We start from the raw sequence: 24,708 nt of genomic DNA on the forward strand, positions 1-24,708 counted from the left end.
TTTGAGGGATTGGGAGAGGAAGTAAAGTTCTAGACCACAGGTTATATCTTAAGTCATCATCTAGGATGTGAAAGTTTGGTTGCCAATCAATCTCGTATGCTTAATCATTTTTGTTAAAAACCTCACACATTTTTGGAGCTTTCTGAATTTGGGATTTTTCCAACTGTCATACCTAACATAATATAAAATATATGTGTCATATATAAATACATAACATCGTCAGGATAATTGGTCTAAACCATCATGTAGATTGCTCTATGAATTGCAGATATCCCCAGGAGAAATTTTCATCCATAAAAGTTTTTCTCACCTGAGGGTAAGGCATTGACTTCTAATTGATCCAAATCTCTGCTATCTGTTTGGAGCCATTCATATATTTTAAAAGCTTATTTGGGCCCAAATTTTACTCCTAGTAAACTTTGGTTTATGCTACCAGGTGAATTATATTTTTTCTTTCTTTTATATTTTTTGGGGGAATGGAGGAAATGAGATGGGCCATTACAAACTCCAAAGCAATTAATCATCTATTGCAACTCTATAAAAGATTGTCTGCTTGTTGAATTTATATTACTGTGCTCTTAGAAATGAGTTTAATTTCTAGTCCCATAAATTAGGTTGCATTGTATTATATAATGGCCAATTGCTAGAGTCTCTTAAATCATGTCAGAGATATCCACAATTGGGGAGATAAGCCAATCTGCCCTAAAGTGCACCAGTGTAGATTTTTGGGGTCCAATATTCAGTTGAGGGAGACTATTGGAAGTTGGGGACAGGAATGAAGTTGATAAATGGAGTTCCTGATCAACTTGAGTTTTCCAATCAATCTGAGAGATTATAGATAGTGGTTCTTTGTAGGGCTTGGGGTAGAATCACCTCTGGTAGAATAGATTTATACTGAATAGTCCAGGGGTCCTCAAACTTTTTAAATAGGGGGCCAGTTCACTGTCTCTCAGACTGTTGGAGGGCCAGACTATAGTAAAAACAAAAACTTTGTTTTGTGGACTTTTAAATAAAGAAACTTCATAACCCTGAGTGAGGGGGATAAACGTCCTCAGCTGCTGCATCTGGCCCACGGGCTTGTCGTTTGAGGACCCCTGCATAGACTTATACTGTTCCCTTTCTGAGAGAATTGGTTTCTAGTGAATGTGAATGCTTTCAAGATAATTTCTCACTAATAGTGAAGGGATTTTAATATTGTAACAACCTTCCTTCATGACCTACAAAATATGCTTGTGTTGTTCTCCAATAGATAAGTGATCAAAGACAATTTTCAGATGAAGAAATTAAAACCATTTGTAGTCATATAAAAGTGCTCTAAATCACTATTGATTAGAGAAATGCAAATTAAGATAACTCTGAGTTACCACTACACACCTGTCAGACTGGCTAAGATGATAGCAAAAGATAATGACAAACGTTGGAGGAGATGTGGGAAGACTGGGGCACTAAAACATTGTTGGTGGAGTCGTGAACTGATCCAACCATTTTGGAGAGCAATTGGAAACTATGCCTAAAGGGTTATCAGATGTTCATATCCTTTGATCCAGCAGTGCCTCTACTAGGTCTTTATCCCAAAAAGATCATAAAAAAGGAACAAGGACCTACATGTGCAAATATGTCCTTTTTGTAGTGGTAAAGAACTGGAGACTGAGTGGATGCCCATCAGTTGGGGAATGGCTGAATTTGTTGTGATACATCAATGCAATGGAATATTATTGTTCTATAAGAAATGATCTGTAGGATGATTCAGAAAGGCCTGGAGAGACTTATATGAACTGATGCTATATGAAGTGAATAGAATTAAGAGAACATTATATATACAGCAACAAGATTATGCAATGATCAACTCTGATGGATATGGCTCTTTTCAACAATGAGGTGAATCAAGCCAACTTGAATGGATTTGTGATGGAGAGAGCCCTCTGCATGCAGAAAAGAGGATTGTAGGGACTGAATGTGAATCACAACATAGTATTTTCATCTATTCTGTTGTTTATTTGCTTGTTTTTTTCCTTCTAATTTTTTTTTCTATTTGATTTCACTTTTCTAGTGTAGCATGATAAATGTGGAAATATGTTTAGAAGTTTTGCACATTTTAAACCTACATTGAATTACTTGCTGGTTAGGGGAGGGGGGTGTGCAGAAGGGAGGGAGAAAAATTATTACACAAGGTTTTGCAAATTCCATAAGTGCTTATTCAGTTCTTTTTATGAATTGCATTCCCTTCCCCCATTTTATCACTCTTATTTCTAGGATACTAGTTATTGGAAAACAAATAAAGAACTTACCATGAACACGTAGTCATAGCCAAAGTTAAAATAATAAAAACACAATGGAGGAAGCTAAAGAATCATTGAAGCTACCTATAAAGTAACTTGCTTGCTGCCGAGGTAAGCGAACTAATCTACAGCATTTCAAATTTCTATATTTGCTATAATAAATGGTTCCATATATGGATGGTGTGCTGGCTAATGGAATACCTGTGTATTTTTAATGGTAATTGTTAGACCAAAATTAGCACAAGCAGGATTGAATCAATCCAAACTCTGTTGCATCTCAGGTTTGAAGATTGCATTGAGTACACAATCATCTGCAAACAAACAAACAAAAAGCATGCACCAACACTCCCTACACTTGACTTGTAGCCTTTTCAAGTTGTAGAATTTATGATTACATGCAGCAGTTGGCTTTGATGCCATGTTTGTCCTCATTGTCCTCATTTTATGTCTGAAAAAAAATCATGTTAAAAAGCATGAGAGCAAAACAATAACCTTGTTTCACTCCATTGGTGACTGTGAAAACTTGGGAGCATTGTTCATTGTCCAGAATCCTGGGAAGCATACCATCACAAAGTTAACCTATTACACTATGAACTTCTCTAGGCAACCAGATTTGATTTCTGAAGAGCACCTGTGAGGATAATATACCAGACACTGAGATTCTTTCTTGAACAGAGTTTCCAAGCATTCACACTCTTGTAGAGAGTGCAACTTCATTGAGATGACACAATATTCAAATGTTGCTAAAAAGACTTTTATGGAGAACTCACACATGGCAAGTGCTCACACTTGGTCATGATAAATGTTTCAAGGACACTCTCAAGGTGTCTCTTTAGAACTTTAGAATTGATTGTGTGACATGGGAGATACTGGCATAGGACACCCTAGCATGACATGCCCCCGTCAGAGAAGGTGTAGTGCTCTATGAGCAAAACAGAATTGAATTATCTCAGAAAGGATGTAAGATGCACAGAGTTATAGAGTTCACCTCAAATGTTCATAGGGACTGTTGTGTGCAACTTGTAGCAAAACATTCCAAGTACATTGTGGTCTGATCAGCTGCAGTCAGACACATTAGCTTGAGTGTAATATAGTGATGTTATTTTGGTGCTCTTCAAAATTGAAGAAAAAAGCCAATCTATTTGGTTTTGTCTGCTATGCTTTTTTTGTCTGCTAATGCTTATTTGGAAATGATACATGTAGAGTGCATGGAATATAGTTACATTTACCTTCACAAGACATTGTAAGATATATGCATCACTGTAATATAAAAATAAACATTCCTATCAGTTCTAAGAGTTTCAAGACCTGAGAATGTGGAGGGTCTTAGAGAAAAGGATATTAAGATATTCTATCATAATAAAATATAACCTCAGGCTCCCTAAATTCCATTTTTTTCTAGAGACATAGAAGGCACTGTTTGTTAATTAAAAAGGAAAGAGTTGTACTGGAATTACAAATGGAAAATGGTAGGAAACTCAAGAGAAAGTTCAGTTTACAAGCGCTGTGGAAAGTTCTATGTTATTCAATAACAGCAAAAAAAATGGCTGCCCCCACATCCAATCAGTCCCTAAGATTATTAAATATTACCAATCAATATCTCTAATATTTTCACTTTTCTTACTTGTTGCTACTAACTTACACTATGTTGTTTTCTTCACCTACTACTTAATATATTTTGGACAGTTTTATTCTCTAATTCTGCTGCAGTTCATTGTATGTACCACTGTTATATTATTCTTCCTGAAAAATCATTTTGACAATATTTTCCTTCTCAAACCCTCAACAACAGGAAATTGATGATTTCTAAACTTTTAAGCCTAACATGAAAGTTTCTTGATAATTTTGGTCTTATATACTACTCTGTAATCATCAACCATTACACTGATTTACATTCCAAAGGTTAAAGGACTTAATGGACACCAAGTCTATCTTTCCTCAGTAGGCAAGCAACACTATTCATTGTTCCCAAAACATCATGCTCATACAACTTTTTTTTTTGCCAGTGCTGCTTCCTCACTATAAAATGATCTTTATACTCCCTTTTCCTTTTTCTAGCTCCTATCATTCTTTTAAGGCAGAGTCCAAATACCAAGTTATTCAGGAAGATTTTTCTCTCTCCTTAGAGGCCTTGGTTATCTTGTCTCTATCATCCTCCTTTATTGTTCAACATTAATCTGGTTCTTAAAAGAGTTTACATTTGATAACTTTTTGCTTAATTATTTGTATATCTTTCCTTCTAGAATAAAATTTAAGTTCAACAAGGGTGGGAATTTTGGCTTATGAAAACCTTGGAGTAGAGGGAAGGATCATTCTATCATTCAGTGTTAGTGTTATTGTAATTTTTTATAATAACTTTTTATTTTCAAATTATATGCAAAGATAGATTTCAACATTCAGCCTTGCAAAACCTGTGTTCCAAATTTTTCTTCCTCCTTTGCCCTTAACCCCTCCCCAAGCACCAAGTAATCCAATATATGATAAACGTGTAATTCTGCTATACCTATTTCCACATTTATCATGCTGCACAAGAAAAATCAGATCAAAAAAGGAAAAGAATGAAAAAACAAAAAGCAATAAAAAAAATAATCCAGTCCCCATAGTCCTCTTTCTGGATGCAGAGAACTTTCTCCATCACAAGTATATTTGAATTGGCTTGAATCACTTCAGTATTGAAAAGGGCCACATCCATCAGAGTTGATCATTGTCTAATCTTGTTGCTGTGTATCTACTGTTCTCTTGATTCTATTTACTTCACTTAGCTCCAGTTCATATAAGTCTCTCCAGATCTTTCTGGAATCATCCTGCAGATCATTCTTATAGAACAATAATATTCCATTGCATTCAGATGAACTTTGTTATTATTTTTCCTAGCTCTATAAAGTAATTTCTTGGTAGTTTGATTGCTATGGCACTGAATAAGTAAATTAATTTAGGTAGAATTATCATTTTTATTATAATAGCTCAGGCTCCCCGTGAGCATGAGATAGTTTTCCTGTTGATTAGATCTGATGTTATTTGTATGGAAAGTGTTTTGTAATGGTGTTCATATAGATCCTGACTTTGCCTTGGCAGGTAGACTCCCAAATGTTTTAAATTATCTATAGTTATTTTGAATGGAATTTCTCTTTGTATCTCTTGCAGCTGGAGTTTGTTGGTAATATAAAGCAATGCTAATGATATATGTGACTTTATTTTGTATACCACAGCTTTGTTAAAGTTGTTAATTTTTGCTACTAGTTCTTAGTTGTTTCTTTAAGATTCTATAAGGATTTTATCATCATTTGCAAAGAGTGATAATTTGGTTTCCTCATTATCTACTCTAATTTATTTAATTTTTTTCTTTTATTGATAAAGATAGTACCTCTAATAGCAAAACTGAATAGTTTCACCCCTGATCTTATTGGTTCCAGTTTATACTCATTACATATGATGTTTGCTGAATGGTTTTAGATAAATGTTGCCGATCATCTTAAGGAAAAATCTATTTATTCCTATGCTCTTTATTGTTTTTAATAAGAATAGGTGTTAGATTTTGTCAAATGCTTGTCCTGCATCTATTGATAATGATATGATTTCTGTTAATTTGATTATTAATGCAGTCAATTATACTAATAGTGTTCCTAATATTGAACTACTCCTGCATTCCTGGTATAAATCCTACTTGCTCATGGTGTATTATCCTAGGGATAACTTGCTGTAATCTCCTTGTTAATATTTTATTTAACATTTTTGCATCAATATTTATTAGGGAAATTGGTTTATAATTTTTTTTCTCCCTTTTGATCCTGCCTGGTTTAGGTATAAGCACCATATCTGTATCATAAAAAAAAAAATTGGTAGGACTCCTTCTTTCCCTCTTTTTCCAAAGAGTTTGTATAGTATTAGAATTAATTATTCTTTAAACGTTTGGTAGAATTCACTTCCATCTGACCCTGGAGATTTTTTTTTTTAGGTAATTGATTAATATCTTGTTCAATTTATTTTTCTAAAATGGGACTATTTCGTCAGTTAATCTGGGCAATCTATATTTTTGTAAGTATTCATCTCTTTCATTTAGATCATCAGATTTATTGGCATACAATTGGGCAAATTAGTTGTGTATTATTATGTATTTCCTCTTCATTAGTGCAAAGTTCACCCTTTTCATCTTTGATACCAGCAATTTGATTTTCTTTTCTTTTTCTAATCTAGTTAGCTAAAGGTTTATCTAGTTTGTTTTTTTTTTCATAAAACTAACTCTTGATTTTATTTATTAGTTCAATAGTTTTCTTAATTTCAATTTTATTAATCTCTCCTTTGAGTTTCAAAATGTCAAATTTGGCATTTAATTGGAGTTTTTAAATATGTTCTTTCTCTATTTTTTAGTTACATGCCCAATTCATTGATCTTTTCTTTCTCTATTTTATTGAAATAAGCCCTAGAGATATAAAATTTCCCTAATGACTGTTTTGGTTGCATCCCATAAATTTTGGTATGTTGTCTCAATATTATTATTCTCTTTCATGAAATAATCACTTGTTTCTATACTTGTATACTTGTTTCTCCCATTCACTCATTAGGATTAGATTATTTAGTTTCCAATTAATTTTTGGTCTATTTTTCCAATGTTCTTTATTACATGTAATTTTTAATGGGATTATGATTTGAAAAAGATGCATTACTATTCCTACCTTTCTGAGTTTGATTTTGAAGTTTTTATGCCCTAATATATATATTTAATTTTTGTGTAGGCTCCATGTACTGCTGAGAAAAAATTATATTCCTATTTCTCCCCATTCAATTTTCTCCAAAGGTCTAAGATACCTAACTTTTCACAAATTCTATTTACCACCTTAACTTCTTCCTTATTTATTTTGTGGTTCAATTTATTTATTTCTGATAGAACAAGGTTGACACCCCCCAATCTTATAGTTTTGCTATATATTTCTTCTTGCAGCTCTCTTAACTTCTCTAGGAATTTGGTTGGTATACCACTTGGTGCATATATTTTTATTTTTTATTTATTTTTTTTTTTACTGTTTTTTTTTTTTAATAGCCTTTTATTTACAGGATATATACATGGGTAACTTTACAACATTAACAATTGCCAAACCTCTTGTTCCAATTTTTCACCTCTTACCCCCCCCCTCCCCTAAATGGCAGGATGACCAGTATGTTAAATATATTAAAATATAACTTAGATACACAATAAGTATACATGACCAAAACATTATTTTGCTGTACAAAAAGAATCAGACTCTGAATTATTGTACAATTAGCTTGTGAAGGAAATCAAAAATGCAGGTGTGCATAAATATAGGGATTGGGAATTCAATGTAATGGTTTTTAGTCATCTCCCAGAGTTCTTTTTCTGGGCATAGCTAGTTCAGTTCATTACTGCTCCATTAGAAATGATTTGGTTGATCTCGTTGCTGAGGATGGCCTGGTCCATCAGAACTGGTCATCATATAGTATTGTTGTTGAAGTATATAATGATCTCCTGGTCCTGCTCATTTCACTCAGCATCAGTTCGTGTAAGTCTCTCCAGGCCTTTCTGAAATCATCCTGTTGGTCATTTCTTACAGAACAGTAATATTCCATAATTTTCATATACCACAATTTATTCAGCCATTCTCCAACTGATGGACATCCATTCAGTTTCCAGTTTCTAGCCACTACAAAAAGGGCTGCCACAAACATTCGTGCACATACAGGTCCCTTTCCCTTCTTTATAATCTCTTTGGGATATAATCCCAGTAGTAACACTGCTGGATCAAAGGGTATGCACAGTTTGATAACTTTTTGAGCATAGTTCCAAACTACTCTCCAAAATGGTTGGATTCGTTCACAACTCCACCAACAATGAATCAATGTCCCAGTTTTCCCACATCCCCTCCAACAATCATCATTATTTTTTCCTGTCATCTTAGCCAATCTGACAGGTGTGTAGTGGTATCTTAGAGTTGTCTTAATTTGCATTTCTCTGATTAATAATGACTTGGAGCATCTTTTCATATGACTAGAAATAGTTTCAATTTCTTCATCTGAGAATTGTCTGTTCATATCCTTTGACCATTTTTCAATTGGAGAATGGCTTGATTTTTTTAATTTAATAGCCTTTTATTTACAGGATATATGCATGGGTAACTTTACAGCATTAACAATTGCCAAACCTCTTGTTCCAATTTTTCACCTCTTACCCCCACCCCTCCCTAAATGGCAGGATGACCAGTAGATGTTAAATATATTAAAATATAACTTAGATACATAATAAGTATACATGACCAAAACATTATTTTGCTGTACAAAAAGAATCAGACTCTGAATTATTGTACAATTAGCTTGTGAAGGAAATCAAAATGCAGGTGTGCATAAATATAGGGATTGGGAATTCAATGTAATGGTTTTTAGTCATCTCCCAGAGTTCTTTTTCTGGGTATAGCTGGTTCAGTTCATTACTGCTCCATTAGAAATGATTTGGTTGATCTTGTTGCTGAGGATGGCCTGATCCATCAGAACTGGTCATCATCTAGTATTGTTGTTGAAGTATATAATGATCTCCTGGTCCTGCTCATTTCACTCAGCATCAGTTCGTGTAAGTCTCTCCAGGCCTTTCTGAAATCATCCTGTTGGTCATTTCTTACAGAACAGTAATATTCCATAATTTTCATATACCACAATTTATTCAGCCATTCTCCAACTGATGGACATCCATTCAGTTTCCAGTTTCTAGCCACTACAAAAAGGGCTGCCACAAACATTCGTGCACATACAGGTCCCTTTCCCTTCTTTATAATCTCTTTGGGATATAATCCCAGTAGTAACACTGCTGGATCAAAGGGTATGCACAGTTTGATAACTTTTTGAGCATAGTTCCAAACTACTCTCCAAAATGGTTGGATTCGTTCACAACTCCACCAACAATGAATCAATGTCCCAGTTTTCCCACATCCCCTCCAACAATCATCATTATTTTTTCCTGTCATCTTAGCCAATCTGACAGGTGTGTAGTGGTATCTTAGAGTTGTCTTAATTTGCATTTCTCTGATTAATAATGACTTGGAGCATCTTTTCATATGACTAGAAATAGTTTCAATTTCTTCATCTGAGAATTGTCTGTTCATATCCTTTGACCATTTTTCAATTGGAGAATGGCTTGATTTTTTATAAATTAGAGTTAATTCTCTATATATTTTGGAAATGAGGCCTTTATCAGAACCTTTGACTGTAAAAATATTTTCCCAGTTTATTGCTTCCCTTCTAATCTTGTCTGCATTAGTTTTGTTTGTACAAAAACTTTTCAGTTTGGTATAATCGAAATTTTCTATTTTGTGATCAGTAATGATCTCTAGTTCTGCTTTGGTCATAAAGACCTTCCCCTTCCACAGGTCTGAGAGGTAAACTATCCTATGTTCCTCTAATTTATTAATAATTTCATTCTTTATGCCTAGGTCATGAACCCATTTTGACCTTATCTTGGTGTACGGCGTTAAGTATGGATCAATGCCTAGTTTCTGCCATATTAGTTTCCAATTTTCCCAGCAATTTTTATCAAACAGTAAGTTCTTATCCCAAAAGCTGGGATCTTTGGGTTTGTCAAAGACTAGGTTGCTATATTTGTTGACTGTTTTATCCCTTGAACCTAATCTATTCCACTGATCAACTAATCTATTCCTTAGCCAATACCAAATAGTTTTGGTAACTGCTGCTCTATAATATAATTTTAGATCTGGTACAGCTAAGCCACCATCATTTGATTTTTTTTTCATTAATTCCCTTGAAATTCTTGACCTTTTGTTTTTCCATATGAACTTTGTTGTTATTTTTTCTAGGTCATTAAAATAGTTTTTTGGGAGTCTGATTGGTATAGCGCTAAATAAATAGATTAGTTTAGGTAATATTGTCATCTTTATTATATTTGCTCGCCCTATCCAAGAGCATTTAATATTTTTCCAATTGGTTAGATCAGACTTAATTTGTGTGAAAAGTGGTCTGTAATTTTGCTCATAAAGTTTCTGATTTTCCCTTGGCAGATAGATTCCTAAATATTTTATATTATCAGTAGTTACTTTAAATGGAATTTCTCTTTGTAACTCTGACTGTTGGATTTTGTTAGTGATATATAAGAATGCTGATGACTTATGTGGGTTTATTTTATAACCAGCAACTTTGCTAAAGTTGTGGATTATTTCTAATAACTTTTTAGCAGAATCTCTGGGGTTCTCTAAGTATACCATCATGTCATCGGCAAAGAGTGATAATTTGGCTTCCTCATTGCCTATTCTTATTCCTTTAATCTCTTTCTCAGCTCTTATTGCTATAGCTAGCGTTTCTAATACAATATTAAATAGTAACGGTGATAGTGGGCAACCTTGTTTCACTCCAGATCTTATTGGGAATGGTTGCAGTTTGTCTCCATTACATATGATGCTTACTGATGGTTTTAAATAGATGCTGCTGATTATTTTAAGGAAAAGTCCATTTATTCCTATACTCTCAAGTGTTTTTAATAGGAATGGATGTTGGATTTTATCAAATGCTTTTTCTGCATCTATTGAGATGATCATATGGTTTTTGTTAATTTGGTTATTAACATGGCCAATTATATTGATAGTTTTCCTAATATTGAACCAGCCCTGCATTCCTGGTATAAATCCTACTTGATCATAGTGTATTATCTTGGAGATGATTTTCTGTAGTCTTTTTGCTAATATCTTATTTAAGATTTTAGCATCAATATTCATTAGGGAGATTGGTCTATAATTTTCTTTCTCTGTTTTCAGCCTACCTGGTTTAGGTATCAGTACCATGTCTGTGTCATAGAAGGAATTTGGTAGGACTCCTTCATTCCCTATTTTATCAAATAATTTATATAGCATTGGGGCCAATTGTTCTTTAAATGTTTGGTAAAATTCACATGTAAATCCATCTGGTCCTGGGGATTTTTTCTTAGGGAGTTGTTTAATTGCCTGTTCTATTTCTTTTTCTGAAATGGGACTATTCAAGCAATTTACTTCCTCCTCTGTTAGTCTGGGAAGTCTATATTTTTGGAGGTAGTCATCCATTTCACTTAGGTTATCAAATTTATTGGCATAAAGTTGAGCAAAATAACTCCTTATTATTTCTCTAATTTCCTCTTCATTGGTGGAAAGTTCTCCCTTTTCATTTTTAAGACTACTAATTTCATTTTCCTCCCTCCTTTTTCTAATCAGATTTACCAAAGGCTTATCTATTTTATTGGCTTTTTCATAGAACCAACTCTTAGTTTTATTAATTAGTTCAATAGTTTTTTTACTTTCAATATTTTTAATTTCTCCTTTTAATTTTAGAATTTCCAATTTAGTATTTGATTGGGGGTTTTTAATTTGGTCTTTTTTTAGTTTTTTTAGTTGCAAGCCCAATTCATTAATCTTTTCTTTCTCTGTTTTATTCAAGTAAGCCTCTAAGGATATAAAATTCCCTCTTATTACCGCTTTGGCTGCATCCCACAAATTTTGGTATGATGTCTCATCATTGTCATTATCTTGAGTGAAATTATTAATTGTATCTATAATTTGCTGCTTCACCCAATCATTCTTTAAGATGAGATTGTTTAGTTTCCAATTACTTTTTGGTCTATTTCCCCCTAACTTTTTGTTGAATGTAGTTTTTATTGCATCATGATCTGAAAAGAAAGCATTTACTATTTCTGCTTTCTTGCATTTAATTTTGAGGTCTTTATGTCCTAATATATGGTCAATTTTTGAATAGGTTCCATGAACTGCTGAGAAGAAAGTATATTCCCTTCTATCTCCATTCAATTTTCTCCAAAGATCCAACATACCTAATTTTTCTAATATTCTATTTACTTCTTTAATTTCTTTCTTATTTGTTTTGTGGTTTGATTTGTCTAATTCTGAGAGTGCAAGGTTGAGATCTCCTACTATTACAGTTTTGTTGTCTATTTCTTCTTGCAACTCTCTTAACTTCTCCTTTAGGAAGTTGAGTGCCATACCACTTGGTGCATATATGTTTAATATTGATATTGCTTCGTTGTTTATGCTACCCTTTAGCAGGATGTAGTTACCTTCCTTATCTCTTTTAATTAGATCAATTTTTACTTTTGCTTGATCTGAGATAAGGATGGCTACCCCTGCTTTTTTGACTTCACCTGAAGCATAATAGATTTTGCTCCAGCCTTTTACTTTTACTCTAAATGCATCCCCCTGCTTTAAATGTGTTTCTTGTAAACAACATATTGTAGGGTTCTGACTTTTGATCCAGTCTGCTATCTGCCTCGGTGCATATATTTTTAGTACTGATGTTACTTCATTATCTATGGTATCCTTTAGCAAAATGTAGTTTTCTTCCTTATCTCTTTTAATTAGTTCAATTGTTGTTTTTGCTTGATCTGAGATCAGAATCACTACTCCTGCCTTTTTTTATTTCAGCTGAAGCATAGTAGATTCTGTTCCAGTCTTTCACTTTTATTCCCTATGTATCACTGTGCTTTAAACATGTCTCTAGTTTTTCATCTACTCTGCTATCTGCTTCCATTTTATTGGTGAGTTAATCCAATTCACATTAACACTCTTTTCTCTCCTTTTCCCCTTTCCCTCCTCCACAGGTTTTTTTTTTTTTTTTTTTTTTTTTTTTTCTTCTACCTCCCTCAATCTGCCCTCTCTTTATACAGCTCTTCATCTCTTCCTTTTCCCTTTCCCCTCCTACTTCCCTTTAAGATGAGATAACTTTCTCTATTAAGGTAAATATGGCTGATATTCTCTCCTTGAGCAAAATTAGATGAGATTAAATTTCACACAATGCTCATCCCTCTCCCTTCTTTCCTTCACTTTTAATAGGCCTTTTTTCCTTCTTCATGTGGTATAATTTACTACATTTTACTTCCCCTTCCCTCTCTTCCATTGCAATCCCTTTTCTACTCCGAGTTTCTTTTTCATCTCATCACAATAAAGTTAAATTATACCTACACCCTCTAAGTATACCCCTAATAAATATACAGTTCTCAACAATTAAACATATCATCTTCCCATATAGTGATGTAAACATTTTATTCTTTAAAAACAGTTTTTTCTTCCCTTTTTACCTTTTTATGCTTTTCTTGAATTCTGTATTTGAAGATCAACTTTTTGCTTAGCTCTGGTCTTTTAAAAAATAAATGAGAATTCTCTATTTCATCAAATATCCATCTTTTTCCCTGAAAGGTAATGCTTAATTTTTCTGAATAGTTGATTCTTGGATGCAATCCAAGCACCTTTGCCCTCTGGAAGATCATATTCCAGGCCTTTTAATCATTTAAAGTGGAAACTGCTGGATTTTGGGGAATACTGATTATGACTCCTTGATATTTGAATTTTTGTTTTCTTTCTGGCTGCTTGCAATATTTTCTCCTTGTTCTAATAATTCTGAAATTTAGCTTTGATATTCATTGGAGTTTTCATTTTGGGGTTTCTTTCAGGAGGTGATTGGTGAACTCTTTCAATGGCTATTTTATCCTATGTGATATCAGGACATCAGGATGTTCTCCGGGACATCAGGAAAGTTTTCTTTGTTGATTTCTTGAAAGATGTTGTCTAGGCTCTTTTTTCCATCGTGCTTTTCAGATAGTCCAATAATTCTTAGATTGTCTCTGCTGGATCTATTTTCTAGGTTAGTTGTTTTTCCAATAAGGTTTTTATATTTTCTTCTATTTTACATATTTCTTCTATTTATTCATTTCTTTTAATTTTGTTTGACTGATTTTTGATGTCTTAGTGAGTCATTGACTTCCATTTTTTCCAATTCTAATTTTTAGTGAATTATTATCTTCAGTTAGCTTTTTTACCTCCTTTTGCATTTGGCCAATTGAACTTTTAAATGAGTTGTTTTGTTCATTATATATTCCCAGGCAGAGTAGCACACATTGCTGTATTTTGGCTAAGAGCCTCTCAATATATTCCCTGATGTGTGGAAGCCTTTCTGCCATGGATCTCCCAGCACTGGGTCACTTTCTTCCCTTCCCAATTGACCCAGAACTTTCCTGAAGTTTTTCCAAAATATCTTCTGCTGGAAATTTGTTACCCTCCAAATATTTCTGGGTTCTGTTGCTCCAAAAGCTGTTCAGAGGGTTAGTCTGTTGATGATTTCCAGGGAAGCTAAGAAGAGTTCAGGCAAAGACTTGTCTACTACTCTCTTCTGTCTTGCATCTCCCCGACATCCCCTGTCATTGATATTTTTAAAATAGGGAAAACAAGAAGCTTCAAAAAAGATGTAGAACTAAGGTTTAGATTGGGCAGAATTATGACAATTGTTAACACATATGGCAGGCCTATTTGGTTATTATTTTGTTTCTGTTTTCTCTATCAATAGAAATTATCTTTTCATGGAAAAAGAGGAATAAATATAGCTAATGTAGTATTGAAGTCAGGAAGTTTACTTTTTTCTAGTGAGTTTAATTTACATTGCTTAGATGAACCATGTCCTTGGATACGAAAAGAACAATAATTCTTGAATTACTGTCAGTCATATTTTAGAGATCATTTAAAACAGGAGAGATACTACAGGACTGAAGGAAAAGAAATGTCCCAATTATTTTTAAAGGAAGAGAACAGTATTTGCTAACAATAGAACAGTGAACTTGACTTTGACTCTTGGGAAAATTCGGAAACACATTATTAAAGAAGTGTTTAATTAGCATTTAGGAAAGGAAGTTATTATAAAGCACCAGGATAGATAAAACAAGAATAGATCATGTCAGACTAATCTTATTTTTTGACATGGTAAGTAAACTGACAGATGAGAAGAGCACTGAAGTTAGAGCTTGCCTAGATTTAGTGGAATGTTGAGTAAAATGTCTCTGCTATAATTTTGTAATAGAAGGTGGAATATCAGACAAATAATATTGTAATTAAATAGATGCAACATAACATAAAGGACAGAAACAAAGAGTTTCTTGTTAAGTGTGCTTGGGATCTGTGTTTGGCCTTGGCCTTGTGATTCTTAATACTTTTATCAAGGATATGAACAAAGACACAAATGGCTTCAAATTTTCATATGGCCTAAAATGAGGATAGATATGTAGCAAACTAGATGATGAAATCAGACTGTAAAAAGATCCCAACAGGCTAGAACATTGGGTTAATCTATTAAGACTCTAAAGGGAACAACTATAAAGTTTTAAACTTGAGTTAAAAAATTGTCTTAATAGAGACATAACATCTAGTATTTTTAATATTTGCAAAGAATTTTACACATACCATATAATTGGTTTCTTGCACTAAGTCTGAGAACAGATATTATAATTTCCATTTTATTCAACAGGAAACTGAAGCATATAGAAAGTGTAACTTTTTCAAGGTTACACAAAGCATCTAATGGGTATATGAAGCAGAACTTGAATTCAATTCTTTCTGACTCCAAGACTATGTCTCTATTTGCTATGTGACCTTGCTTACTATTTATATTTATTAAGATGTTAACTTGATTTAAAAAAAAGCTCTGTTTGTTTTAATGGATTGCATGGTCAATGCCAATTAATAATGTGACATAGTACCATAAAAAAACTATCTTGCCCTTTTAGATTTAATGTACAGCAATACAACTTCTAGACATAAAGAGGTGTGCTCTTTCTGGCTGGATCACATCTGTTATATTGCATCCCATTCTGGGTCATGCTGTCTTTTTATAGTTGTGTATAGCTATGAGGCTTAGGACATTATAATTTCTAAAAAAATTCAAACTGAGAAATAGTGGAGCATGCCAATAATCTTTGCTACTAGGTCAAGGATCGTGGATTGCTTGAATTTGAGAATTCTGTACTGCTCTAAGTCCAAAGGCAATTAGATATCCTTACTGGCACTAATATAATGATGTCTTAGGAGTGATCAGGCTTCTTAAAGAAGGATGAATTGGAAAGAGAATATAGAATATTCTTGTAGGTGGCTGCTGCACATCCAGCCTTGGACAAGATGGAGAGAAAAGAAGAAAGAAAGGGAAAAAGAAAAAAAAAGAAATAAGAAAAGGGAGAAGAAAGAAAGTGAAAAGGCAGGGAAGAAGTGAAAAAAATTGAGAATCACATAGAGGGTAATAATGAGACACTTGGTCAGTCTAAGTAGAAACAACACATTATAAGCAAGTGATTATTTAGGAGAAGTAGTATAAAGAATATCCCAAAAGAAATATGTGACTAGAAAAGATGGTCATGAATAGGAAAAGTAGGTAGAATGTCTCCATGTTCCATTGGTATCTCCATTATGTCAAGAGCATTATGGGAAAAGCCCCAGTATATTTGATCTCTTGTTAAGATGTTATTGAAAAAAATTGGTTGAGAGCTTCAGATGGGAGGCTGGCATTATGATTATGGTTATGATTTGCTTCACTGGAAGAAGTATTCACATCAATGAGATCACAGATCCACTGGAAAATCAGAGCAATAAATAATGATGCTCTGAAATTCTTAATTAGAATTCACCACTCATTTTCTATGTGTAATTAAATGTTGAATTCTTATAGTACTTGGAAAGTATTACTGCAAATAGCACTGTGAACTTTATTGCATGATAATACTAAGACATGGGGGAAAGCAGAAGCATAATAAATGTATTCTAATCATCCAAGTCTTTTCCTTCTAAAAGAAAGATAAGAAAAATTAATAACTTAATGATGCATAGAACAAAAATGTAAAGTGGGATGAAAGATGGCATTTTGACACTGAGCCAATGTGAATTAAACCATTTTCACTGAAAAATCATAAAATCCAAGTCATTATAAGTTTTGCTCCTTAAAAAAACCCACTTCATTTATTTAACACTTGGTATTCTGAGCTATCAAAATAATTACAGCCAGTAATTAATCCTCATGAGTTCACTGGAGAAATGTTATTATTCTCAATTTTTGCATTTAGAATAGGTCTCAATGCCAAAACTCCAGATTTCTGAAATAAGCCACTTCTCAATGCTCCCTATGTTTTTAGTTTTATTATTTGACTTTGTTTTGGCTTCAATAAAATGGTTCAGTTCCCAGCCATCAACCATCTCCAAATCCAGGTGCAGCCTGAGTGATGCTAAACTCCAGTCTGTGTGGTCATACTAATGCCATTATGCAGTTCAGCCCACTGGCCCACTTCAGTCCAGGAAGCTATGAAAACTGAAGCCAGGAGGAGAGTGCTGCTGTTCTAGATGTGATATACCTGGGCAAGGGGCCAGGATTTGAAGGGTAAGAATGAAACACTTACTGAAATAAGCAAAGACACTGTATCAGAAGGAGAAGAAAAAAATAACCTTCAATTCTTGTTTGTGGTTTTATAAATGCAGATAGAGGCAAAACTGTTAGAAGGAATGAAACATAGATGAGAGAAATCAATGAAACAAAAAAAAATAAAGGGTGAATGAAATTGGCAACAGTGAGAGAAAGAACAATGGTCAGAGATGAAGTTTGGAGAAGAGAGATAAGAAAGAACAAGGAGTAGAGAAAATCCCAGATTTAAGTGGGGCAAGGGTTTTTCATATTTCCCCAAAAGACCCCTTTGATAGAGACAGTCTACAATGTAAACAAAGGAGGCTATTCTGCCCCATACATTGCTGAATTAAATTGTCAAAGGCTTTGAAAGGATATAAATATGTAAGTGAGGAGAATAAAGATAGCATTTGCTGTTACATCAACTTTGATAAAACAGAAAGTGTTAGTATTCCTCATGCTGCAGGTGAGACATTGATCACAAGGTGGGAAAAGGAAGCATTTTCCCTTTTTTTTATAAAGTACTGACTGTGATCTTCTTTATCTCTCTCACTCCCTCCCTTTTGCCTTCCATCAAAACACATATACATGAGGGAGCTGGCAATGGGAATTCATTTAATTCTATGGTGCCTCTCACATATAGTTTGAGAAGTCAATTGCTTAGATGGGTCATCCAGTCATTTCCAGTGGGGCAATTCTTATGGCTTTTTTATGTGACACTGCTGGCAAGTGATGAGAATATGTCCTGTTTTATTCTGAAATGTCACTTTTTTTTCTACAGGCAGAAGGTTTAACAGACTGTTTACAATGATTGACAAGTTCCAGCTGGAATAAAGAGAGAAAGAGTAATGAAGCACAAATATAATAAGCCTTCAGTAACAAAGTTTTCATTTTGAAAGGAGGATGCCCCACGTCATTGTTTTGGAGGTCAAATGAAAGATACAAACTTAAAATGAAATCAGAATGGATCAAATATATTCATTTGGGATCGAGAGGGTATGTTTCCCAGAATTGAAGAAGATGGCAATGGAATACTTTATTTCTAGATTTTTGTCTTTAAATGTATGCTATCTTTTATTCACATTTTGAGTCAATTTTCTAGGACTAATGAAGATGATGTACCATAGACCCACATACTTTCAATTGGCCCATCTTGTGCTAGATGACCAAAATAATGCAACAATTTCCGTGTGTGTGTGTGTGTGTGTGTGTGTGTGTGTGTGAGAGAGAGAGAGAGAGAGAGAGAGAGAGAGAGAGAGAGAGAGAAAGAGAGAGAGAGTATGTAAGGGGGTAGGTATACTGGAGTCATAACATCTCTCCATTTATGCAGATCTACAGATCCAGATAAAACTTGAAATTCTCAGGATCATATAACAATTTAAGAGGCTGAATTAGAATTCAAATCTTCTTGATTCCAAGCCTAGCACTATATTTATTCATTCATTTATTCATTCATTCATTCATCATTAAATTTCTACTAGTGGCAAATACTGTACTGGTTTATAAGAATACAAAGGCAAAATTGAAATTCCCAGCCTCAAGGAACTTAACTGCACACTTTGTTGCTGTTGTTGTTGTTGTTGTCATGAGGGGGATGAAGAAATATCAAGTTAAGGAAATATTATAAAAGTTCAAAGTAATTTTGGAGGAACAGAGGAACGGATATGTGACATGCAGAAGGTAGTAACTGAATTGAGCTTTGATGGAAGCTGAGGACACTATGAGGCAAAAATGAGGAAGGTGTGAATTCTAGCATAAGAGGGTATGATCTATACTAAAGCATGGGGACTGGAGATAGAATAAAAACAATCAAGCCTGTTTGACTGAATATGAAGGAGAGCCTGGTTATGAATATCTTAAATATGTGAATAAACTTGGAAAGCTAGCCTGAAACCATATTGTGAAGTCTCTAAAAGACAAATAAAAACATTTCTGTTTTATCTTAGAGGCAACTGGAGTTTCCCAAGTAGAGGACTGACCTGATCAGAACTAGACAATATATATTATATAGGGAGAAGAAGCAAGTAAAGAAGAGAAGAAGGCATTAGACAGACCTTCTGGGGCATACAAGCAAAAAATGAGCCATGAATGATGTCCAGCAAAGGAAGCTAAGGAGCAGTTAGGTATGCAGAAGAATCAGAAAAGAGCAGTATCTTCATGAGTTAAGGAGAAAACATCCAGAAAAGGTAGATGGAAATGTCAAAATCTACAGAAAAGAATGATTTCTAAGAAGAAGCAGTCTAATTTGTCAATTAAGTGATCATTGCTAACCTTGGGGAAAACACTTTTGTTTGAATGATGTAGTCAAAGGCCATTTTGCAAAGGATTCAGAAATGAGTGAATGCAGTAAAGGCAATGAATATGAACAACTTTTTTTTTTAAGAGTTTGGTAATGAAAGGGAGCAAAGATAAAGGAAGATAACTGAGTAGAAGATAGAGTCAAATGATATAATATTTAAGACAATAACAAACACATAGTGATTACTGTGGGTCAGAATTGTGTTAAGTCCTTTACAATTATTATCTCATTTGATCCTCATAAGAACTGTGTGAGACAGGTGTTATTATTATCAGTCACAATATGTTATAGAAATGTAAATTACCATTATGATGGAGATATCCAGATAAGATAGGGATTAAACTAGTGACCTTGAATCTATAACCACCATACTCAGTATAAGGAGCTACCGGTTCAAAACCAATTGAAGAATAGTAACTTTGGCTTCATTCAATATCCAAAAACTTACAAGGAGCTTTACTTTTAGTTAGAATGGATTAAAGCAGGAAATAAAAGCCACACTGCCCACTATGGATAAACTAATGTTTTTTTTTTTTGGAAGACAAAGTTCATAAACTGCTTCAAAAATCTCCTGACTGCTTTCATGTTAGTATTATTTCCCATTAGATCATTCCTCACATTTGCAATCCTTTGAAAACAAATGAGTTCTCAATGATTGTTATGAAGTGATTTGCTTTTTGTCCCACTTACTCTTTGTTTTCTCCTCTCTAATGAGGCTGCTTATGGTGACCTGTATTGATTTGATGCACATTATTAAGGATGATGATAAGATGCCGTAAAGAGGAAGCTTTTCCAGAAGTAATAAGGTCAGTGTACCTGGCTTACATGGTTCTCGAGGGAGACCAGCCTAAAATACTGCAGTTCCTTGTGAAACCTTCAGTATGTATTTTTAAAAAATCACAGCTAGAATGGAATTCAGTAAAAAGCTACACAAACAATAGATTGACTGGAGGGACTGACTTAGCAGGATAGATTAAAATAACTGAATATGCATAACTTGGTAAAACAACTCAGGAGGATATGACAGCTGACTACAAATATCTGAAGGGCATATTCATAAAGGAGAAACTTCTTAGTGATAGTTTAGTATCTCTGTGAAGAGTAATGGGGTGAATATAATAGACTAGAAATTTCTTTTGAGTATTAGTAAACCTTTCTGAAAGCAAAGTATATGAGATCATGGAAAGATTATCTTTGGGAAAGGTTGTTATTCTAGTCTAAGCTAGAAAGTAATGCAGGGTGGGGCAGAAATAGACATTTTAGTGATGAATGGAATTACAGATATCAGATCTATTCCAACCAGTACATTTTTTTTCTTTTTTTTAGGGAATTTAGCAAGAACTAGAGAGAATAAATGACTTTCTTTAGTCTTCAAGGGAATTAGTGAAAGAGTACAGACAATAAATAAACGTAACTTCCAGTCAACTATTCCTTTTCCATACCATTTCTGCTCTTAAAGTATACAACTGGATATTTTCAATAGAAGGCAGAAGATATTGGTCTTGAGAATTTTCAAATTTTTCTCATTTGACTATTAATTTATATAGAGTTCATCAGGATAACTTTTTTTGAATTTGGTAAAGACAAAGGTATAATGTTAGAATTTCAAGTTTATACATTTTAATCACATGACAATGAGTGATAAATAGAATCTTAAGGTAATACAAAAATCTAATACAAACATTAATTTGTTAATAATTTGTTTAACATTCATAATGTGTCTTCCAGTGCAATGGATACTAGAGACACAAAATAATTTTCAGGGAGGAACATGGAATGTAGAGGATAGAACAATAATAACAAGAGAAATCAGGAAAGGCTTTGAATAGGAGTAGTTGTTGATCTGAGACTTAAAGGAAGAGAAGGATTCTAAGAGGAAGTGAGGAATATTTTATTGGGAAGTTTGCTCAAAGGTTTGGAGATTGGAAACAACATATCAGATGGGGGAAATGGCAGATGGTCCCATGATAGTTTAGCTAAATATGGAGTACATGATCAATAAGGTGAATGCAATCTGGAAAAATAGGCTGGAGCCAGATTATGAAACATGGACTGAGTCTAATACATGATGGAAATTAGGAGGACAGTAAGATGGCTCCATGATTGGAATATTGGACCTGGCATCATGAACACCTGTGTTCACATCTGATTTCAGATATTAGGAAAATCATTTAACCTCTGTTTGCCTGAAGGGCAACTAAATGGCTATGGCATCTCAATTGGTGAAAGTTATAACTAAGATTTTTAGAAGTGGAATGTGGAATCCCTATTGAGGTGAAAGCCATAACAAGAACACATTGTCCAGAAAATAACCTCATTCCTGAAAACTGACCAGTTTTTAGCCTTAAGGGTCTATACATCTAACCACCTGCACTAGTCTGACACCTGGGGCCTAGGAACTGAACCAGTACTCAGCAGAAATCAAAACACTAGCCAAATTATACTAATATATGCAATATTGCTCTAGAGCTCCTTTCCCTTTATTTGATTTGTATAATTACCATGGGCCTTTTTCAGCATCTTTGTGGGAATTTTGATCAACTAAATTATCTTGTGGCCCATTGGGAGAGTCACTATTATAAGTGATATGATTATAAACTATTTATATAGGTATACTGGAAGTTCTTGCCTGTTTCTTCTGTGTCAACCTCACTCTTTTGTTTGGTGGGAAGTTTAGAATCTTTCTGTAGAAGGGAATCCAGGACTCTACAGTGGCTCAGTAAATAGAGCATACCTGGAATCAGGAAGATTTTAGTTCTAATTCCAGCCTCATATACTTATTACCTCTGTGATTCTGGACAAATCACTTAATCTCTGCTGGTCTTAATTCACTAGAGATGAAAATGGCAAACTATTCCATTTCTCTTATTAAAAAAGCCCCATGGATAGTATGGTCCATGACATCAAGAAGAATTGGACATGACTGAACAATAACAAATGCCAAAGACCTAAAATACCATATATATAGGTTTATATTTATCCTAATGCCAAAAATAGTTACAAAAATAACATATATAAATAGCATGCACAGGTAACTTCTCTCACACCTCCATACTTGTTGGTTCTAAAGAAAGAGTCATAATATTTTTTGATTTGAGCTATCCATTTCTGACTTTTCTTTTACTTTCATATTCCGCAATACTTCTTTTGAAGTCTATTTTATCATACATTTCTACTCAAACTGGATTGTAGTATCCTTAGTATACTGACTCTTAGATAATTCTCATCTCTTTTTGAAGAAGCACAAGATCTGGTTCATGGTCGTCTTTTCCCAACTCTCTCTCTTATATGAGGAAATTTTAATAAATATTTTAATATTCCCTCAGACTATTTAACTTTCCAAATCCTCAGTCTCCTTAAATCACATGAATTTTCCCTTCTTTCTTAGTCACACAAATATTCCACTTCCCAAATTAAAAAATTTAGCATTTTTCATCTGATAATCATCTGTCATTCTTTTCACTGTTCTTTACTCCCTCCAAAACCTCCTCTTCCTCCCCTTCATCTTCATCATCATCTTCTTTTTCTTGTTCTTTCTTTTTCTTCTTCTTTTCCTTTTCTTAGAGACTTCAGTACTTTCTCAGGCTCTGATTTCATGTTTCAATTATATACTATCATCTGTTTGACACTATTTTATTGCTGACCTTGCCTGGTCCTCCCAAGTCTCAGTTTGGATCACTCCTGCCATTGGCTGTTTTCACTTTTACACTTATAATTTCAAAAATTCTGGAAAAAAATATGAAAGCATTCTTACTGAGTTCACTAGAAATTTATGTTACTGTTTAACATATATTGGATTGCTTGCTCTCTGTAGGAGGGGGGGAAATGGAGGGATAAAAACTTTGGAACACAAGGTTTTGAAGGGTAATTGCTGAAAATTACTTTTACATATATTTTGAAATTAAAAGCTATTATTAATAAAAACTAAGCTTAATAGAAAAAAGATGCAAAATTGAAGGTCAAAAATAAAAAAAAAGTTAATCTTTTGTGCTAACAGAATTTATAACTGTCAAATAGGCAGAGCTCAAAAATAAGGATGTTAAATGCAAAGTATGCAAATGTTAGATAACAACAAAAAATAAATTTATGTTACATAAATACAATTGTCCTCTCTCCTGTAAGGCTATACATTTACTCTTCCAAAACTTTTCCTACCTCTTCAAATCTCCCATTACATGTGTGCAAAGCACTCAGCACAGTGTTAGGAACAAAGTTGGTACTTAATAAATGCTTACCCTTCCCTACCCTCTTAATTGAGAACTTAAAAAAATTGAACTATTGAAAAAATTGAGGTAGTTCATTGAGTCCTCTTTCTTCCTGCTTTATCTTCCACCAACCAATTGCCTTTTTGCTGCAATCTCCTTTTTTGCCTCTGACTTTTATGAAGATATTTAATTTCTTTATCAAAAACAACTTCTACAAAAATGATCCTATTCATCCCATCTTCTCCAGCAGATTGCTGCCTCAATCATCTCTATTCTTTCATTACTCTTCCATTTCTCTTACAAATATGCCCATATCTCCCCCATCCCCAGAAAACCTTCACTTGATCATCTCCACTAGTTATCTTAACATCTTTTTTCCTTTTTGTGATCAGTCTTTTTAATCTCAGTCTGATACAGTCTCCTTTAGCAGTCTGCCAGTCTGCCAGTCTCAACCAGTCTCCCCTTTTAGTGCAAGAGGCAGGGGAGCCACAATGAGGATGGCCAACGATAGACTGTCTATATTCTAGTCCTTCTTAGCCTTTATATACCTTATTGTAATCACATCATTGCAGCATATTGATTATGTGTGAACTTAGAGAACCATTACATCACCATACTAAGTACATATGTGAACTAGAGAACCATTATCTCATTAATTCCACTGAGTTAACATCTTGTTTCAAGTATACTTCTCCAGAGTTCCAGGCCTCTACACTTCTTAACTCTCTATAAT

The sequence above is a fragment of the Sarcophilus harrisii genome, chromosome 1, assembly GCF_902635505.1.
Source record: "Sarcophilus harrisii chromosome 1, mSarHar1.11, whole genome shotgun sequence".
Taxonomy (NCBI): domain Eukaryota; kingdom Metazoa; phylum Chordata; class Mammalia; order Dasyuromorphia; family Dasyuridae; genus Sarcophilus; species Sarcophilus harrisii.